Source organism: Thalassophryne amazonica, chromosome 4 (assembly GCF_902500255.1).
Source record: "Thalassophryne amazonica chromosome 4, fThaAma1.1, whole genome shotgun sequence".
Taxonomy (NCBI): Eukaryota; Metazoa; Chordata; class Actinopteri; order Batrachoidiformes; family Batrachoididae; genus Thalassophryne; species Thalassophryne amazonica.
In genome coordinates this window covers 72,855,752-72,871,221 of record NC_047106.1, presented here as the reverse complement: position 1 = coordinate 72,871,221, position 15,470 = coordinate 72,855,752, and the positions used below count along the sequence as shown (strand labels likewise).

Here is a 15,470-nt window from a genome sequence, read left to right as displayed (position 1 = left end):
ATTTTATTGTTACAGCCTTATTGTTGTGAAAGTGTCGTGACACGGACCCACAACAGGTGGCGTTAATGAACGGACAATGGATAAGCCAAAAGTAACAATTTAATGTTGTGAATCGCACAACGACGTACAGACAATAACAATATGGTGGACTGTCAATTATACACCAGGTGACGTGTGGGCAGGCTCGACGATAGAGAAGAGCCGGATCCCACACAGCTTCCACCACCAACGGAGCTGAAGAACACCAGAGCCGCCAAGCCCTGCGCCCCAGGTGGCCGCTGTCTTCAGCAGTCAGACCCGGTACTGCTGGCAGAGAACAGAGACAGTCCTGATGAGTGTGCGTTCGCACACTCAGTAATCCCACAGTCTGTATACAGTTAGGAGGGAGAACCTCCACCTCCAATCACACACTCGTGCAGCTCCTGAGATAACCACTTATCTGGGTGGGGTGGGAGGCGAAGCCGTCGCAGTCCACACCAAACGCCAACTCTGCAGACAGGGTATCCGTCCCAGGAAAACGGCTGCAAAAAGAGATCAGACTAATACTCGAATTAAGGTTTAGCAGAGAATTACCTGAATGGTAGCTGATTTCTCGGCGGGGAGGTGGAGTTGCAGTCCGGCCTTTATGGCGGTGGTGATGAGTAGTGGATGAGTGACAGCTGGTACGGATGATGAGTGACAGCTGTCACTCCCGGTCGCTCCGACGCCCTCTCGTGCTTGAAGCCCGCACTTCAAGCAGGGCGCCATCTTGTGGTGGTGGGCCAGCAGTACCTCCTCTTCAGCGGCTCACACAACAGGACCCCCCCCTCAACGGGCGCCTCCTGGTGCCCGACCAGGCTTGTCCGGGTGACGGGTGTAGAAGTCGGCCAGGAGGGCCGGGTCCAGGATGAAGCTCCTCTTCACCCAGGAGCGCTCTTCGGGGCCATAACCCTCCCAGTCCACCAGATACTGGAACCCCCGGCCCTTTCGACGGACGTCCAGGAGCCGGCGTACCGTCCACGCGGGCTCCCCGTCGATGATCCGGGCAGGAGGCGGTGCTGGTCCCGGGGCACACAGTGGTGAGGTATGGCAGGGCTTGAGTCTTGACACATGAAACACGGGGTGTATCCGCAGTGAAGCTGGCAGCTTCAGCTTCACTGCGGCCGGACTGAGGACTTTGAGTATGGGAAATGGTCCGATGTACCTGTCCTTTAGTTTGTGGGATTCCACCTGCAGGGGGATGTCCTTAGTGGATAGCCAGACCTCCTGCCCGGGCTGGTATGCAGGGGCCGGGGAACGCCGGCGGTCTGCATGGGCCTTAGCCCTCGTCCGGGCTCTGAGCAGGGCAGAGCGGGCGGTACGCCACACCCGATGGCACTTCCTCAGATGGGCCTGGACCGAGGGCACCCCGACCTCTCCCTCCACTAGCGGAAACAATGGGGGCTGGTACCCCAAACACGCCCCAAATGGGGAGAGGCCAGTGGCAGATGAGACTTGGCTGTTATGAGCGTACTCAATCCAGGCCAGATGGTCACTCCAGGCCGCCGGGTGCGCGGAGGTCACGCAGCGGAGGGCCTGCTCCAGTTCCTGGTTCGTTCGCTCTGCCTGCCCGTTCGTCTGGGGGTGGTACCCAGACGAGAGACTGACGGTGGCCCCCAGTTCCCTGCAGAAACTCCTCCAGACCTGGGAGGAGAACTGAGGACCACGATCCCAGACAATGTCTGATGGAATCCCATGCAGACGCACGACGTGGTGGACCAGGAGGTCTGCAGTCTCCTGGGCCGTCGGGAGCTTCGGGAGGGCCACGAAGTGGGCCGCCTTGGAGAACCGGTCCACTATCGTTAAGATGGTGGTGTTGCCCTGGGATGGCGGGAGGCCCGTGACAAAGTCCAGGCCAATATGAGACCAGGGGCGACGAGGCACGGGCAGAGGCTGGAGGAGGCCTTGGGCCTTGTGGTGGTCGGCTTTGCCCCTGGCACAGGTGGTGCAGGCCTGGACATACTCCCGGACGTCGGCTTCCATAGACGCCCACCAGAAGTGCTGCCAGACCACTGCCACGGTCCTTCGCACCCCTGGGTGACAGGAGAGCTTGGAACCGTGACAGAAGTCAAGGACCGCAGCCCTGGCCTCTGGTGGGACGTACAACTTGTCCTTCAGACCTGTCCCCGGGTCCGGGCTCCGTGTCAGGGCCTCCCGGACGGTCTTCTCCACGTCCCAGGTAAGGGTGGCCACGACAGTGGACTCGGGGGTGATGGTGTCAGGGGGGTCTGACGGCTCGGTCTTGACCTCCTCTTCATGCACCCGGGACAGGGCGTCAGATCGTTGGTTTTTTGTCCCGGGGTGGTAGGTGATCCAGAAGTCAAAATGCCCGAAGAACAGCGACCAGCGGGCTTGCCTGGGGTTCAGACGCTTCGCGGTCCGGATGTACTTCAGGTTCCGATGGTCCGTGAAAACCGTAAATGGTACCGATGCTCCCTCCAACAGGTGTCTCCACTCCTCAAGAGCCTCCTTCACCGCAAGAAGTTCCCGATTGCCGACGTCATAGTTCCGTTCAGCTGGGGTCAACCTGTGGGAAAAGTAGGCACATGGATGGAGAACCTTGTCGGACTCCCCGCTCTGGGATAGCACGGCTCCTATCCCTGAGTCAGAGGCGTCCACTTCAACTACGAACTGTCGCTTGGGATCGGGCTGCACCAGAACCAGTGCAGTCGAGAACCGGCGTTTCAACTCCCTAAACGCGGCTTCGCACCGATCCGACCAGGTGAAGGGGACTTTTGTGGAGGTCAGGGCTGTCAGGGAGCTAACTACCTGACTGTAGCCCTTGATGAACCTCCGGTAGAAATTTGCAAAACCGAGGAACTGTTGTAGTTTCCTACGGTTCGTTGGTTGGGGCCAATCTCTCACCGCCGCAACCTTGGCCGGATCAGGGGCGACGGAGTTGGAGGAGATTATGAACCCCAGGAAAGACAAAGAAGTGCGGTGAAACTCACACTTCTCGCCCTTCACAAACAGCCGGTTCTCCAACAACCGCTGTAGGACCTGATGTACATGCTTGACATGGGTCTCAGGATCCGGAGAAAAGATGAGTATATCGTCTAGATATACGAAGACAAACCGATGCAGGAAGTCCCGCAAGACGTCATTAACCAATGCTTGGAACGTTGCGGGCGCATTGGTGAGGCCGAACGGCATGACCAGGTACTCAAAGTGACCTAACAGGGTGTTAAATGCCGTCTTCCACTCGTCTCCCTCCCGGATCCGAACCAGGTGATAAGCATTCCTAAGATCCAATTTCGTGAAAATTTGGGCTCCATGCAGGGGCGTGAACACTGAATCCAACAGAGGTAACGGGTATCGGTTGCGAACCGTGATCTCATTCAGCCCTCTGTAATCAATGCATGGACGGAGTCCGCCATCCTTCTTGCCCACAAAAAAGAAACCAGCACCCATCGGGGAGGTGGAGTTCCGGATCAACCCGGCACCTAACGAGTCCCGAATGTAGGTCTCCATTGATTCGCGTTCCGGACGTGAGAGGTTGTACAGCCTGCTGCGCCCGGTATCAAATCAATGGCACAATCGTACGGACGGTGCGGGGGCAGCGTGAGTGCCAGATCCTTGCTGAAGATGTCAGCAAGGTTGTGGTACTCGGCTGGCACCGCCGCCAGATTGGGGAGGACTAAAACCTCCTCCTTAGCTGTCACACCGGGTGGAACCGAGGATCCTAAACACTCCCGGTGGCAGGTTTCGCTCCACTGAACCACAACCCCAGACGGCCAATCAATCCGGGTATTGTGTTTTAACACCCATGGAAAACCCAAAATCACTCGGGAGGTAGAAGTTGTTACATAAAACACAATCTCCTCCCTGTGATTCCCAGACACCACCAATGTCACTGGCTGTGTCTGGTGTGTGATTCGTGGAAGAAGGGTGCCATCTAGTGCCCGCACCGACAATGGTGACGGTAAGGCCACTAGAGGGAGCCCAACCTCCTTTGCCCATCTGCTATCCAGCAGATTCCCCTCCGACCCCGTGTCCACCAGTGCTGGGGCGTGAAGGGTTAGATCCCCACTCAGGATCGTGACTGGGATATGTGCAGATCGTCGGGGTCTCCCCAGTCTCTAAGGACGAGTGCTGCTGTTTTGACCGTTTGGGGCATTCTCTCTGTGTGTGCTCGGTAGAGCTGCAGAGAAAACACTCTCCACGGATCAGCCTCCTTTGTCTCTGATCTGATCGCTTTTTGGCCCTGCTCGTTTCCCTAGCAACGTCAGCAGGGGGAGCTGTCGTCACGTGGAGAGCCCTGGCAGCGGAGCGTGGGGAAGTCGGCTCCCTTTCGGACCCGGGAGGAAGAGGGACGGCTTGTGCCTGACCACGCCCTTCGTCTCGCTCCCGTCGGTGTTCTGTTAATCGGTTGTCTAACCGTATAACCAGGTCGATAAGCCCATCTAAATCCCGCTCGTCCTTCGCCACCAGGTGCTCCTTAAGGACCAGAGACAGTCCGTTTACAAAGGCGGCGCGGAGCGCAACAGCATTCCAGCCAGCTCGCGCTGCCGCGATGCGGAAGTCGACTGCATACTTCGCTGTGCTCCGACACCCCTGCCGTATCGACAGCAGCACGCTTGAAGCGGTCTCGCCTCTATGAGGGTGGTCGAACACCTGTCGGAACTCCCTCACAAACTCAGTGTAAACCGTTAGGAGCCATGAATTCTGCTCCCAGAGCACTGTAGCCCAGGCGCGTGACTCTCCTGGAAGCAAATTTATAACGTAAGCCACCCGGCTAGCGTCTGACGTGTACATGACGGGACGCTGTGAAAAGACAAGCGAGCACTGCATCAAGAAGTCCGCGCACGTCTCCACACAGCCTCCGTACGGCTCCGGAGGGCTTATGTATGCTTCAGGGGAAGGTGGGGGGTTCGTTGAACGACCAGCGGAATGTCTGTCTCTGGCACACGGTCAGCAGGAGGAGGTGCTGCAGCAGCGCCCTGAGCATGCGCTTCCACCTGGGTGGTGAGAGCCTCCATCCTACGATTGAGAATAATGCTCTGCTCGGTAACTAAGTCCAACCGAGCTGTAAAGGCGGTTAAGATGTGCTGCAGCTCACCCAACACGCCTCCTGCTGGCACCTGTGCACCTCGCTCTTCCATTGGCTGTTCAAGCGATGGTTGACGCCCCTCGGGATCCATGACGCTGGCCGAGAAATCCTGTTGTGAAAGTGTCGTGACACGGACCCACAACAGGGGGCGTTAATGAACGGACAATGGATAAGCCAAAAGTAACAATTTAATGTTGTGAATCGCACAACGACTCCTCCTCTTCAGCGGCCCACACAACACTTATTCCAAAATGGAGTAAATTCATTTTTCCCCTCTAATATTCTACTCACAACACCCCATAATGACAGCATGAAGTTTTTTTTAATTTTTGCAAATTTATTTGAAATAGAAAAACTAGGAAATTGTGTACGTAAGTATTCACACCCTTTGCTCAATACTTTGTTGATGCATCTTTGGCAGCAATTACAGCCTCAAGTCTTCTTGAATATGATGCCACAATCTTGGTGCACCTATTTTTGGGCAGTTTTGCCCATTCCTCTTTGCAGCACCTCTCAAGCTCCATCAGGTTGGATGGGGAGCGTCGGTCCACAACTGTTTTCAGATCTCTCCAGAGATGTTCAATAGGATTAGGTCTAGGCTCTGGCTGGGCCACTCAAGGACATTCACAGAGTTATCCTGAAGCCACTCCAATGATATCCTGACTTGGTGCTTAGGGTCATTGTCCTGCTGAAAGATGAGCCCTCCCACAGTCTGAGGTCAAGAGTGCTCTGGAGCAGGTTTTCATTCAGGATGTCTCTGTATATTGCTGCATTCATCTTTCCCTCAATCCTGACTAGTCACCCAGTTTCTGCCACTGAAAAACATCCCCACAGCATGATGCTACCACCACCATGCGTCACTGTAGGGATGGTGACTGGTTTCCTCCAAACATGACACCTGTAAGAGCAGCTTTATATGATGCTTTCTGTGAGGATTATGCAGTGACCTTTTAAAAATTTTGTCATTGTGCTTTTAATGTGTACAAGATAACATTTGAGTTTTTTCTGTTATTTTCTTTTTGTGTATGATCATGGCACAAATACCCTGTCACAGCATTTACAAAAGTGAGTTACTGAATAATAATAATTATAACAACAAAAACTACACAAATAATATCTGTTTATGTTTACTATTAATTTAACCAAAAGCAGTGCTTACTTTTTATTGATACAAGACTTAACTCTGTGTGCTAACCTTTAATCACAGTGTTTTAAGTTTTCCTTGTCTAGTTTCATTGACTTTTCCTGTAAAAACCTAAAGCCACATGGAAACTGTTTTAGGGGAAATGAGGAAATACTGTAAAGATGCCATCGTTTTACTTTCTCAGATTTCTGTCCTTGGGAAAACATATGGTTCTCACAAGTATAGAAATATAAAAGCAACAACTATGAGTGAGGCAGTGAGTAATGCATTGTTGGAGGTAGCCTGTGTGTCGTAATCAGATAAAATTGTGGCTCCCGTGACTCACAGTGAGAGACAGAGGCGGGTGAGGTGGAGAACAAAAACCTTCCTGCTTTTTGCCCCATGCAGAGATTCTGCATGTTCCAATCAAACACATACATCATGGTTTCAAAATGGGATGGAAATAGATGGAAATGTTCTGCTGCAGGGAGATGATTTAAAGTTCATCAGGAATGAATTCAAATAAGGCTGGTTCAGGTGAAAGGACCAAAATGCTGACCTGACTTTTTGAATCATCATTTATACTTTGATCTTATTATATAATGTTTTTGACAGAATTTATTGTCAGTTAATGTTATTTAAGTTATTTCACACAAATCAAACTCTGTCTTTGGAATGAATTTACTTTAAACTGTCTCCATGCAAATGTGATAGACATGAATAAGAATCAAATTTAACCCCAAATCAGTGTTCCTGAGAACTAAATGTTGGTGAATGAATGAACTGGAGGTGCAGCTTTACTTGTATCAAATTTTATTTTTGTTTATTTTAAGACACTATCAGGTTTTAACATTAACAGTCCAATGTAAATATATGGTTTTATCAAATAATAATAACACTGTATTCTAATCCATGTAACAGACTGTGTTATAGTTTTGTTATCTTGCCAATTTGGGAAAATATGCTTTTTATTACTAAAATGAGCAAGAAAATGGGACTGAGAAATAGCTCTCATTTAGCTTATTAATTACACCAAATTACACCAAATTACATGTAATATTTCAAAATTTTCTGGGGGAGCTCCCCAGACCCCCATTCGGTGCTGCAGCCCCAACATCATGAATTTTTTTTTTTCAAGGGCCACTCACATCGCTGAGTTAGAGAAGTGTATATGTTTTGTAAAGAATTTCATGTATTCAAAATTCACATTGCAGTTCTTATTTTTTTCTGTGGAATAGATCTTCTTATGCTGTTGGTTTGTGAAAACGAGAACTTTTTTAAATTGGGAATGAAAATCATGTTTTTAATAGGGCTGGGCAAGTTAACGCATTATCGCGTTATCGTGTTAATTAATTAACGCCGACATTTTGTTTATCGCACGTTAACGCAGTGGTTTTTGTTAATCAGCAATACTTTGAGTTTTAAATATCACCTAAATGCAGCACACACAGCTGATACCAGCAAATCATTCAATGAAGCACACTATGGCGCAAGGCTTCGGCAGACTATGTTAGATGCTCCATGTGGGAAAACTATTGATAAACAAAGGCAAGAGAAGCTTGCAAATGTGACAGTGCAGTGGATTGCTACAGACTCCAGGCTGACAGACTCCAGACTCCTGCCTGTGTTGTGGAAGACGTCAGTCTGAGAGACATGCTGAGAATCGCAACAAATGACGGCACGTATGAGATTCCCTCATGACGCACTATAAAAGAGAGGACTGCAAAAGCCACACCTTAACAATGTGCACCCGCTGTTGCGCTCACTGGGGACTACTGGACATCATTGAGTAATTTTACAGTGTAATTTAGTGTATTTTGTTTTGTTTTTTTCTTCTTGGTGATGGGACAAAGGAGGTTGAGAAACTCACCCAGAGCAGACAGACACCGAGGGACTTCTTAAAAACCCCTTAAAAAACATAACAAGTAACTTCCATCATAAGGAAGTAACACATTTCCAGACGTCATCTTCCAAAAAAGGGTGTCATGTGGAGAACAGTTTTCATCTGCAATGATAAATCCTGGGAACAGGTCAGATTAAAAGACTTTATTTAATCCGTGAGCCGGCTTCTAAAGGTTTAGCTTTCGTTGTTAGGCCTCTACTGGTGGTTGGCTCTCACTGCGGTATTGTATCACTTCCTGTTCCGGAGCACAGCGGTGTTTTTCTGTATCTGTTAGCTGTTTACTCTGCGCAGTTAGATTGATCTAGTTATCTAGATTACGATTTGTTTCCCAGTGTAATCTTTACGTGCCTTAACTAAAGCACTCCTTCTGCTGAATCACCTATAAATTATTTACACATTATTCACTTTGCGTGTTTTTAGGAATCCGCTAGCTTAGCGTAGCTACTAGCTCTTAGCCGATTTAGCATGGCGGCTTCTCCTGTCTCTCCCGCACTTTTCTGCTCTGGGTGTGAAATGTTTAGTTATTCCTCGGCCTCCTTTAGCAGTAACGGTACTTGTAATAAGTGTAGCTTATTCATAGCTTTGGAGGCCAGGCTGGGCGAATTGGAGACTCGGCTCCGCACCGTGGAAAATTCTACAGTTAGCCAGGCCCCTGTAGTCGGTGCGGACCAAGGTAGCTTAGCCGCCGTTAGTTCCCCCCTGGCAGATCCCGAGCAGCCGGGAAAGCAGGCTGACTGGGTGACTGTGAGGAGGAAGCGTAGCCCTAAACAGAAGCCCCGTGTACACCGCCAACCCGTTCACATCTCTAACCGTTTTTCCCCACTCGGCGACACACCCGCCGAGGATCAAACTCTGGTTATTGGCGACTCTGTTTTGAGAAATGTGAAGTTAGCGACACCAGCAACCATAGTCAATTGTCTTCCGGGGGCCAGAGCAGGCGACATTGAAGGAAATTTGAAACTGCTGGCTAAGGCTAAGCGTAAATTTGGTAAGATTGTAATTCACGTCGGCAGTAATGACACCCGGTTACGCCAATCGGAGGTCACTAAAATTAACATTAAATCGGTGTGTAACTTTGCAAAAACAATGTCGGACTCTGTAGTTTTCTCTGGGCCCCTCCCCAATCGGACCGGGAGTGACATGTTTAGCCGCATGTTATCCTTGAATTGCTGGCTGTCTGAGTGGTGTCCAAAAAATGAGGTGGGCTTCATAGATAATTGGCAAAGCTTCTGGGGAAAACCTGGTCTTGTTAGGAGAGACGGCATCCATCCCACTTTGGATGGAGCAGCTCTCATTTCTAGAAATCTGGCCAATTTTCTTAAATCCTCCAAACCGTGACTATCCAGGGTTGGGACCAGGAAGCAGAGTTGTAGTCTTACACACCTCTCTGCAGCTTCTCTCCCCCTGCCATCCCCTCATTACCCCATCCCCGTAGAGACGGTGCTTGCTCCCAGACTACCAATAACCAGCAAAAATCTATTTAATCATAAAAATTCAAAAAGAAAAAATAATATAGCACCTTCAACTGCACCACAGACTAAAACAGTTAAATGTGGTCTATTAAACATTAGGTCTCTCTCTTCTAAGTCCCTGTTGGTAAATGATATAATAATTGATCAACATATTGATTTATTCTGCCTAACAGAAACCTGGTTACAGCAGGATGAATATGTTAGTTTAAATGAGTCAACACCCCCGAGTCACACTAACTGTCAGAATGCTCGTAGCACGGGCCGGGGCGGAGGATTAGCAGCAATCTTCCATTCCAGCTTATTAATTAATCAAAAACCCAGACAGAGCTTTAATTCATTTGAAAGCTTGTCTCTTAGTCTTGTCCATCCAAATTGGAAGTCCCAAAAACCAGTTTTATTTGTTATTATCTATCGTCCACCTGGTCGTTACTGTGAGTTTCTCTGTGAATTTTCAGACCTTTTGTCTGACTTAGTGCTTAGCTCAGATAAGATAATTATAGTGGGCGATTTTAACATCCACACAGATGCTGAGAATGACAGCCTCAACACTGCATTTAATCTATTATTAGACTCTATTGGTTTTGCTCAAAAAGTAAATGAGTCCACCCACCACTTTAATCATATCTTAGATCTTGTTCTGACTTATGGTATGGAAATAGAAGACTTAACAGTATTCCCTGAAAACTCCCTTCTGTCTGATCATTTCTTAATAACATTTACATTTACTCTGATGGACTACCCAGCAGTAGGGAATAAGTTTCATTACACTAGAAGTCTTTCAGAAAGCGCTGTAACTAGGTTTAAGGATATGATTCCTTCTTTATGTTCTCTAATGCCATATAACAACACAGTGCAGAGTAGCTACCTAAACTCTGTAAGGGAGATAGAGTATCTCGTCAATAGTTTTACATCCTCATTGAAGACAACTTTGGATGCTGTAGCTCCTCTGAAAAAGAGAGCTTTAAATCAGAAGTGTCTGACTCCGTGGTATAACTCACAAACTCGTAGCTTAAAGCAGATAACCCGTAAGTTGGAGAGGAAATGGCGTCTCACTAATTTAGAAGATCTTCACTTAGCCTGGAAAAAGAGTCTGTTGCTCTATAAAAAAGCCCTCCGTAAAGCTAGGACATCTTTCTACTCATCACTAATTGAAGAAAATAAGAACAACCCCAGGTTTCTTTTCAGCACTGTAGCCAGGCTGACAAAGAGTCAGAGCTCTATTGAGCTGAGTATTCCATTAACTTTAACTAGTAATGACTTCATGACTTTCTTTGCTAACAAAATTTTAACTATTAGAGAAAAAATTACTCATAACCATCCCAAAGACGTATCGTTATCTTTGGCTGCTTTCAGTGATGCCGGTATTTGGTTAGACTCTTTCTCTCCGATTGTTCTGTCTGAGTTATTTTCATTAGTTACTTCATCCAAACCATCAACATGTTTATTAGACCCCATTCCTACCAGGCTGCTCAAGGAAGCCCTACCATTATTTAATGCTTCGATCTTAAATATGATCAATCTATCTTTGTTAGTTGGCTATGTACCACAGGCTTTTAAGGTGGCAGTAATTAAACCATTACTTAAAAAGCCATCACTTGACCCAGCTATCTTAGCTAATTATAGGCCAATCTCCAACCTTCCTTTTCTCTCAAAAATTCTTGAAAGGGTAGTTGTAAAACAGCTAACTGATCATCTGCAGAGGAATGGTCTATTTGAAGAGTTTCAGTCAGGTTTTAGAATTCATCATAGTACAGAAACAGCATTAGTGAAGGTTACAAATGATCTTCTTATGGCCTTGGACAGTGGACTCATCTCTGTGCTTGTTCTGTTAGACCTCAGTGCTGCTTTTGATACTGTTGACCATAAAATTTTATTACAGAGATTAGAGCATGCCATAGGTATTAAAGGCACTGCGCTGCGGTGGTTTGAATCATATTTGTCTAATAGATTACAATTTGTTCATGTAAATGGGGAATCTTCTTCACAGACTAAAGTTAATTATGGAGTTCCACAAGGTTCTGTGCTAGGACCAATTTTATTCACTTTATATATGCTTCCCTTAGGCAGTATTATTAGACGGTATTGCTTAAATTTTCATTGTTACGCAGATGATACCCAGCTTTATCTATCCATGAAGCCAGAGGACACACACCAATTAGCTAAACTGCAGGATTGTCTTACAGACATAAAGACATGGATGACCTCTAATTTCCTGCTTTTAAACTCAGATAAAACTGAAGTTATTGTACTTGGCCCCACAAATCTTAGAAACATGGTGTCTAACCAGATCCTTACTCTGGATGGCATTACCCTGACCTCTAGTAATACTGTGAGAAATCTTGGAGTCATTTTTGATCAGGATATGTCATTCAAAGCGCATATTAAACAAATATGTAGGACTGCTTTTTTGCATTTACGCAATATCTCTAAAATCAGAAAGGTCTTGTCTCAGAGTGATGCTGAAAAACTAATTCATGCATTTATTTCCTCTAGGCTGGACTATTGTAATTCATTATTATCAGGTTGTCCTAAAAGTTCCCTAAAAAGCCTTCAGTTAATTCAAAATGCTGCAGCTAGAGTACTGACGGGGACTAGAAGGAGAGAGCATATCTCACCTATATTGGCCTCTCTTCATTGGCTTCCTGTTAATTCTAGAATAGAATTTAAAATTCTTCTTACTTATAAGGTTTTGAATAATCAGGTCCCATCTTATCTTAGGGACCTCGTAGTACCATATCACCCCAATAGAGCGCTTCACTCTCAGACTGCAGGCTTACTTGTAGTTCCTAGGGTTTGTAAGAGTAGAATGGGAGGCAGAGCCTTCAGCTTTCAGGCTCCTCTCCTGTGGAACCAGCTCCCAATTCAGATCAGGGAGACAGACACCCTCTCTACTTTTAAGATTAGGCTTAAAACTTTCCTTTTTGCTAAAGCTTATAGTTAGGGCTGGATCAGGTGACCCTGAACCATCCCTTAGTTATGCTGCTATAGACGTAGACTGCTGGGGGGTTCCCATGATGCACTGTTTCTTTCTCTTTTGCTCTGTATGCACCACTCTGCATTTAATCATTAGTGATCGATCTCTGCTCCCCTCCACAGCATGTCTTTTTCCTGGTTCTCTCCCTCAGCCCCAACCAGTCCCAGCAGAAGACTGCCCCTCCCTGAGCCTGGTTCTGCTGGAGGTTTCTTCCTGTTAAAAGGGAGTTTTTCCTTCCCACTGTAGCCAAGTGCTTGCTCACAGGGGGTCGTTTTGACCGTTGGGGTTTTACATAATTATTGTATGGCCTTGCCTTACAATATAAAGCGCCTTGGGGCAACTGTTTGTTGTGATTTGGCGCTATATAAAAAAAAAATTGATTGATTGATTGATCTGCAATGATAAATCCTGGGAACAGGTCAGATTAAAAGACTTTATTTAATCCGTGAGCCGGCTTCTAAAGGTTTAGCTTTCGTTGTTAGCTCCACGTCTTCTTCTTTATTTTTTGTAGAAATGTTACAGCGCTACATACAGGCCTGTCATATGTACCACAGCATTTTCATGCGGTTTCACTGGATCTGTGAGAACGGAGGCATTTCTTGAATGGAACACTTCTTTGAAAATGACAAAGAAAAAGATTATATAGGAGAAGTTCAGTTTCAGTGCAGACAAGGCCTTAAAAACATTGGATGAAATTAAATTAAAATAATAAATGAGGAATTATTTTTTGGGGGTGCTGTGGGGGTGCTATGACAAATCCAGGGGGAGCTCTAGCACCCCATGGCACCGTTCATATGGCAGAACATTTAAAATAAAATTGTGCTATACACTACTTTTGAATTCATTTTTGGATTTTGCATATAACAATGTGATTAATCATGGAAATCATGCGATTAATTGCAATTAAAATTTTTAATCGTTCCCCAGCTCTAATTATTATAGTTTTTTTAATTGCCAAAAATGTCAAAAACCTTTTTTCATGTTGTCATTATGGGGTGTAAATTTACTCCATTTTGGAATAAGACTGTAACATAACAAAATGTGGAAAAAATAAAGTGCTGTGAATACTTTCCGGATGAACTGTATTTGCTTCTGCCACATATTTGTTGTACTAACTTAGCATGATCATTCAGTTCAGTTTATTTATTTATATACTGCCAAATCACATCCTAAGATGCCCCACAAAGAAGGTCTAACCTCACTAACCACAGTGAAAAAAGAGAGGGTGCACCAGAAAGAAGCTACTGTCAGATTTTTACTTGAATGCAGACAAAAAGGCAATAGACCATATCAAGACTGAAACACAAAAACAATAAAAACAGAGGGAAGTTGAATTTAATCTTTTAATTGTTACCAAATTCAGGTCAACAGGTCAAATATCTCATAAACAAAGCTTTTATCTCAGGAATTTGGGCAACAGATTTTCCAAATAAATCTTGTGAGGTGTACAGAAAAATACTGTCATATTTCTGCAATAGTTTTACCAATGAAACCCAACACAAGCAGATGTTTACCTTGAACAGTTATGTTGAATGTTATTTGTGTCAAAAGAAAATGAAACGACTTAAGCGAGAGCTGGAAAATTGTACGTTTGCCCCCAAACCGGCTAACTTCAGTGTATGTTTTTCAGCAAAACCCACAATACACTCCATTTGTACATGTGGCTACAAGGACATCAGTCGGCCAGATGGCTCATCATAGAGAAAGGCCTCCTGTTACACAGAGACATATTTTAGGAATAAAGGCAGAACTTTAAAAAGACGCAACAAATCAGTGTGAGATGTGTGGGAGTGTAGTGTAAATGTGTCTGTGATTAATTTGATTTGGAGCACATGAGGTGGACATCAAGTCAGCGTGTAATTGCTGCATGTACTGTACGCATGCCCGTATATAGAGGGAATTCTGCTGATTTTTTTCTGCTGATTATTTTTCTGATCTGGATATCAACGTTATGTATTTTCTTTTCATTGATAATAAGCATCAAGCACTAACTGTTACACAGCTATTATCACACACCCTCAAGTTTCAATTTCCTCTGCCAGAGTAATCCCTTAAGTGATGAAAGGGGAAACTGCTAGATAAACTTTTCCCATGGGGGTTGAGAATCTTTACTCCGTGGTCCCTATCCTCCTCTGATATCAAACAGATTAGTAGGCTTGTAAATACCCATGTAGACACACAATTACACTTGTCTGGTTTGTAAAAACATGTTTGTATGTATAAGCTGAGAAAAAAAGGGAGCTTCTCCTTCCTGTTGCAAATACTGTAAAGGTGCAAATATTCGCGTGGGATTTATTATGCGAATTTCGCGAGTTAAACAAGGTCGCCAAATTAAATACCGCTATTTTAATACATAATGTACATATACGTACATATTCATAATGTAAATGCAAATATTAATACCGCTAAATACGAGGTCTGTTAGAAAACTATCTGACCTTTTTATTTTTTGCAAAAACTATATGGATTTGAATCATGTGCGTTTGCATCAGCCAAGCTTGAACCTTCGTGCGCATGTGTGAGTTTTTTCATGCCTTTATACATGCCTGTCGGTTGCGAATGACGCAACCGACAGGCATGTATAAAGTTTGCATTAATGTTATCTTGGTTCTTCCTGGGTGATTCTTATGGCAACTGATCCAGTCCCAAGCAAGGACTATTTGTATATAAAAATATATTTCCTAAAATGATACATTTTGGGTTTCAAATGAAATTTATGTAGCTTTTTACCCCTCGAAATCCTCAAAAAGCTTCTGCTTCGGGGTTTGCTGCTTTGCCCCCCTGAGCCCCCCACGAGGGCGTTGCCCCTCGACCCCACCAGGGGCCCTGCGGCCCACTGGACCCCCAACTCAAGGATTTGAACCCCCCTTTCACATTCCTATATACGGCCCTGTGTACGTCCACATTTGTTGTGCATTGCACGAGTTTAC

General features: G+C 45.8%; 1 protein-coding gene across 3 annotated transcripts in view; it reads left to right on the top strand.

Moving 5' to 3' along the window:
• The window catches only part of veph1 (ventricular zone expressed PH domain-containing 1), a 294,852-nt gene that overhangs the window by 101,268 nt on the left and 178,114 nt on the right, over positions 1-15,470 (top strand). The window lies entirely within an intron of this gene.